The sequence below is a fragment of the Trichechus manatus genome, unplaced genomic scaffold, assembly GCF_000243295.1.
Source record: "Trichechus manatus latirostris isolate Lorelei unplaced genomic scaffold, TriManLat1.0 scaffold00091, whole genome shotgun sequence".
Classification (NCBI taxonomy): domain Eukaryota; kingdom Metazoa; phylum Chordata; class Mammalia; order Sirenia; family Trichechidae; genus Trichechus; species Trichechus manatus.
In genome coordinates, this window is record NW_004444027.1 from 4064497 (window position 1) to 4071170 (window position 6674).

Genomic DNA, 6674 nt, shown 5'->3' on the forward strand with positions numbered 1-6674 from the left:
TAAAGCTGGGCTGGGTGCTCATCTTTAGTGGATTGGGCACACAAGAGGGACTGGAGACAAAGATAAGGTTATGGGAGAATTCTGGTACCAGGTCAAGTTCACAGTTTTTGGCCCCCTGGGTACTGGTGGAAATCAATGAGAACAAGCAGGTAATGATTCCATACCTCTGTTCATCCCTTCCTAGCCTGATTAAGCCCGTTCACCCTACCTTGGAGTGGACCTGAACTGACGAAAGGCAATTGTTGAATGATTAGTGAGCGAGCCCTCAGAGCAGTGGGGCAGGGAGCTGTACAAATACTCTGAAGTTGCCCAACCAGCACTGAGCAATGTCATAATCTAGGCGGATTATGATTGAGGGGCTAGGATCAGAGATTATGCAGGTTAGCATGTGAGACTATCTCAGAGGTAAACAGAGAGTGCATTATTAACCTGGTAAATTTGTACCACATAGTCTGGCACTTACTGTTATCATTATCATATTGACTGATTTAGTAATCATCGGTTATATTAAAAAACTCTCAAAACCTGAGTTCTTTTGGCATTCTCTCTAGAAGTATTTTATACTTCCTGGGTTTTCCAAGCCTATCCGCTTACAATTATGAAATACCTGGCAAATTCTAGCACCCGGTCAAAGGTCTGGGTAGAGGACTGAGATAGGAATCCTTGGGTAGCTAAACAGTAGCTGTGAGGCCCCCATGGACCCTAGAATCAGACCTGGGTTCAGTCCCAACTCTGCCACTTACTACCTGCATGACTGCTAATGAATGGTCCTTATTATTTCGAAAACTGCACTCATAATTACCTCTCCCAGGTGTACTTCATTTTTTGAACCTCATGCTTAATTGTGGATAATAGTTCCTGGAACCAGTCTTAATTTATTTGGGAGCACAATCATAAAACAATTTTATTCATTCTAACCACTATTCCCGTCACTTGATACCATCTCAAGCAGATTTTATTACTCCCTGATAACTTAGTTAATAAAACAATCCAATTTACTTTAGAACTTCAGTCTCATGTCCAATTCAAAACTTTTCCCCTCCCTGAGACATGATGCAGGAGGAGGGTAGTGGAAAGGGGAGGGTGTACAATCTACCTTTCACTCCCGTCTCATTCTGAGTCCCTCAAGGCACAGTAGAAAGGGCTCCACAACACTTTCCCCCTCCCCACCCCGTGGCCAAGTGGGTCTGAGGTTAGCTGGCAGTGATGGGGAGGCAGCTGGCTTGATCTGGCAACCATGCAACGGTGGACTCCTCGTAGGCAGTAAGGATGGTTTCCTTGGGCTCGCCTTGAACTTCACTTGGCATCCTCTGCTGCTGAGAGTGTCCTCCTAAGGCCCCTGCCCACAGTGCAAGTGCTCAGCCCCTCTGTGGGTGGGGCTAACCTTGTTTAACAATGGGATACATGTACTATTACCTGACGAGTGTTTCTCTTCAGTCTTGTCATTGCAATTCTGTGCCAGTGTGTGTGTAGCTTCGGTGGAGATGATGTCAAAAGCCTAATTTAAAACTCGTCAGGAAAGCAAATCCTGAGCCCTTCTGTCTCCCTTAATCCCATCACCTGGTGATAAGCTCTGCTCTGCATGCACTGGACAACTTCCCAGCTGCCCCCACCCCCACTCCCTCCTACTTTATGGTAAGGGACAGGCAATTCTGAGGCCTCTTCAACATCGTCTGTGGCTCACAAGGAATTGAAGTTGGGCATCCCCCCATCTTAACCTTCCTGGCCACACCATACTTTTCTGATGCCAGATACCCCTGCCTTGAAGGTAATTGTGGGACCTAATGGAATTGCGTGAAGCAATTGGTCCAGGTGTTACAGCATTTTGGTTAGCCCAGGTCCACTCTTCTTTTTAGAAACTCAAATTACTATTTACTGTCTAAACCTTACTTTTTAAAAAAAATTTTATTGTGTTTTAGGTGAAAGTTTACAGCACAGATTAGTTTTTCATTCAAAAATTTTATACACACGTTGTTTTGTGACATTGGTTGCAATCCTCACAATGTGTCAGCACTCTCCCCTTTCCCTTTCCATCCTGGGTTCTCCGTGTCTATTTGTCCAGTTTTCCTGTCCGTTTCTGCCTTCTCGTCTTTGCTTTTGGACAGGTGTTGCCCATTTGGTTTCGTTTCGTATACTTGACTGAACTAAGAAGCACATTCATCACGTATGTTAGCGTTTGTTTCATAGCCTGTCTAATCTTTGGCTGAAAGGTGGTCTTTGGGAGTGGCTTCAGTTCTGAATTAGCAGGGTTATTGGGGGCCATAGTCTCAGGGGTTCCTCCAGTCACCATCAGACCAGTAACCTTTCAGTTAGCAGACGAGTGTTAACTGTAGCACCCAGATGACTTGCTACCCATTCTGAAATACAGCTGGGCTGCAGTACCCTATCTTACCAGCAGGCAGCCCTGACTAACCTTGATATATGTCTCAACATTAAATAATCAAGCCTTTTCATTTATTAATATTCTTTTTTGTGAATTTGAGTTTTGTTCTGTATTTTTCTCCCGCACTGCCCAGGACCCTCTATTGTGATCCCTGTCAGAGCAGTCAGTGGTGGTAGCCAGGTCCACTCTTTACGGTTGTGCAAGTTGTGCACTGCACAACTCCAGGTGTCATTTTACCTTGTAGTCATTAGAGATCTTATCTTATTACAACATTCTGGCAGAGGGCAGTCAAATGTCAACATAGGAGTTAACAGCAGGGTTGACATTATCTCCCTTTCTGGCCAGATGCCAAAGCCCTCTCTTTGCAGAACATCAGCCTCAAGACCTGCTCCCACTTTGCCACAAGAGTCCTAGAAGCCAGAAACCAAGGGCTCATTATCCGCAATCTCCCAGCCAGAATTAGTCACATCTCACCCCTATGCCTTGGTAATCTTGTGTCCTGCCTCAATAGTTTCTAGTGCCTCAGGCTGGACCGTCTGTCAGGGAGGGCGGATCATCCAAGGACCCTCAAACCCTGTGCAAAGGGGGAAAGAGGATGGAGAGAAGGAATCCCAAGGAAACTCAGGGTCACTTCAGGAACTTTTAAGACGTTACTTTATGCAAGTTTAAAGTATGTTGCATGAAAAAAAAAAGACTGGATCTAGCAATGTCTAGAATCCAGCAACATAGCAATAGAAAATAATTATTTAAATGTGTTGTGTGACACTACTGTGATATATGATTTATAATTATAGTCATTGTAATAAATGCCTTCTGGCCCCACAACTCAATTAATGCATATGATTAAATGAAACTTATTAACTTTACTCTGAATTTTCTTGTTAGCAATCCTAAAATATTAACTTTTTTTGACATAAACTCATCCTTAAGAATTTGTTGTTCATGTAGCTGAGTTGCTTATAGCTTGAGAGACAAGGGACAATGACCTAAGAATATTCTAAGCTATTAATTTACATGTGGACATTGCTACAAATCTATGGGATATAGCCAGATATTTTTTCCATTTAAAGTATATTTGATGAATAGAATTCTATAATTAGAGAATATTAATAAATGAAAGGGCTTGATTATTTAATGTTGAGACATGTACCAAGGTTAGTCAGGGCTGCCTGCTGGTAAGATAGGGTACTGCAGCCCAGCTGTATTTCAGAAAGGGTAGCAAGTCATCTGGGTGATAGAAATGGTTAACGCACTCGGCTGCTAACTGAAAGGTTTGAGGTTCAAGTCCACTCAGAGGCACCTCAGAAGAAAAGCCTGGTGATCTACTTCCAAAAAACCAGCCATTGAAAACCCTATGGAGTGCAGTTCTATTCTGACACACATGGGGTCTCCATGAGTTGGAACTGACTTGATGGCAACTGGACTGGTAGCAACATCAGGAAAAACTTAAGCAGCGGACTTCTGGGCAACATAGTGCTATAGACAGAAGCACCACACTGTCCTTCCACAGCAAAGACCCAAAAAACTAAGCCAAACAGAGACAAATGTCAATCCTGGAACCCTAAGCATCAAATGAAGAGATAAAGAACTCAGCCAAGCACGGACTGGAATAAGAAACTGACAGAGAACAGAGAGTGAGGACAGTTATAAGCAGAGGTCCCCTATCAGCTAACGCAGCATGGATTCACCATTTTGAACTCCTGTTGGGAGGTCGGAAAAACAGGAGTATGGGAAAGCAGCTTCATGGAGCTCCCAGCAGGAGACAGAACAACCGGTAACCAGCCATATATGCTTTCCCATCCTCTACCCTTCCTCACCCCCACTCGGCCTCCTCTGCTTCCTGCGGCCACAGTCTCTTGGCCGGGAGGCACCAGCTTCAGCCCGGTGCTGCTTGGATTCCACCTGCCCACACTGGCTGGCTCCCTGAGTTCCATTTGTTTGTTGCTGGTGTTGCTATTTTCCACTTCTTTTGGTTTCTTCCATACCTCTCACCACCTCCCCCTCCTTTCTCTCAAATACCTGGCTCCTTGTGCCATCTTTGCTTCTTGAAAGGCTGTGAAATGCCCCTCAACTGTGGAACTGCTTCCTGGCCCACACCACCATGCTGGTGGATTCCCCAGGGCTTTTTTTTTTTTCCTTCTGTTTTGGTTGTTAGTTTTCTTTTTCTTTTCTCAGCTTGAGAGCCTCTTCTAAGCAGGCTGTACTGCACAGCTTAGGAGCTACTTACTGAGTCTGTGCAGCTGTGCAGTGGGATCCCTGGGAACATTTCTTTTTTCTTTTGTATTTGTTTTCTTTTCTCTTTTTCCTTTTTGTATTTCTTCATTTGTCAGTTTCTGATCTCTCTATACTTACCTTCTCTTCCTGTCTCCTGAATACCTGGCACTGTGTGACACCTCTACCCCTTCTAACCAGGCTGTACTTTGCGGCCTGGGAACCACTTCCACAGTCTTCACAGCCGCACCAGTGGGATCCCTGGGGGCTTTTCTTTTTTTTTTCCCCTCTAATTTTTATTTATTTATTCTAATTTTACCCTTTTTTTTCTTTTTGTTTTCCTCTGTTTCTCATCTCTCCACTCCAAAGGCAAGCTCCCTTAGCACTCTTTTTTTGTTTGTTTGTTTATTTTTAGCTCCTGTTTCTCTCTCCTCTCTATCCTCTTCCCATACCCATCTTAGCTCCACACATCATAATCTCCCACCTCCTTCCTGCCTACCTGCACCATGCACTAAACATCACATCCCCAAGCAGCACAGGCACAGCCTACAAGAACCCACCCTGCACTGATTCCCAGCTCACTCTGTTGGCTGTAGTATGTGCCACAAACAACCCATCCAAGCAACCCCCCTTCAGCTGGGCCTACCCTGCTGCACCATAGCTGAGTGAGTGACCTTGCCCATTGGACAAGGAGGTGAAAAGTATCATGCCCACAGATGAGCAAACAACAAAGAATACACAACCTCCCTGCTCAGACATAACCAAATAAAACAACAAATCAGGATGAAACAAACAAATCTACAATCAATAACAAGGAAAATAACTACTGAATGTACTGAAGACAACAGACAATATCAAAACATATCAAAAAAACAGGACAGGATGGTTCCAGTAGGCGTCCAAAATAAAACACCAGATGACTTTCCAGTGGAAGAAAATGCACTAGAACTACCGGACAGGGAATTCAAATCTCTAATATTCAGAGCTATCCAAGAGTTGAAGCAAAAAGCAGACCAAAATGAGGAAAAAATAGACAAATTCATGGAAAAGGCAAATTCATGGAAAATACAGACATAAAAATGGAAGAATTCAGGAAAATAATAAAGGAACAAAGTGCCAAAATAAATCCACAACTAGATATCATACAAAAACAACAATTAGAAATCCAAAAGATAAACAACAAGATTTCAGAAATGGAAAGTGTCATAGAAGGGCTGAGGGGCAGGTTTGAAACAATGAAAGACAAGACCAACGAAATTGAACACAAACACTTGGATACAACTATGTTTGAGGAAAAATCAGAGAAAAGAATGGAGAAAACCTGAGAATTATGTGGGATACCATCAAAGGCAAAAATTTTCGAGTGATTGGAATTCCAGAACATGGCGAGAAAACAGAAAACACAGAGAGGATCATTGAAGAACTGCTGACAGAAAACTTCTCCAATATCATGAAAGATGAAAAGCAGACCATCCAAGAAGCTCAACGAACCCCATATAGGATAGACCCCAAAAGAAAATCGCCAAGGCATATCATAATCACACTCGCTAAAACCAAAGACAAAGATTCCTGAGAGCAGCTCGAGAAAAACAAAAAGTCACATACAGAGGAGGAACAATAAGACTAAGCTCGGATTATCTGGAAGAAACCATGCAGGCAAGAAGGCAATGGTATAACATATATAAAACCTTGAGAGAAAAAGTATTGCCAGCCAAGAATACTATATCCTGCAAAACTCTCATTCAAATATGATGGTGAAATTAGGACATTTCCAGATAAATAAAAATTAAGGGACTATGTAAAAATCAAACCAAACTTACAAGAATTATTAAAGGGAGTCCTTCGGTCTGAGAACAAACAACATCAGACCACAGGCTGAATCTAGGACATAAGATCATACCAGCAAGATACAAACCTAGGAAATGAACTCTCAAGGACTATCAGAAACCAAAAGAATTTCAATAGGGAAGCAGAGAGGTTAATCTGTAAATGGCAACAACATCAGAACAATAAAAGAGGGAATAAACGGTGTAGGTATAGAACCTTCTAATGGAGAGGAAAGCAAGGCGATACCAAGTAA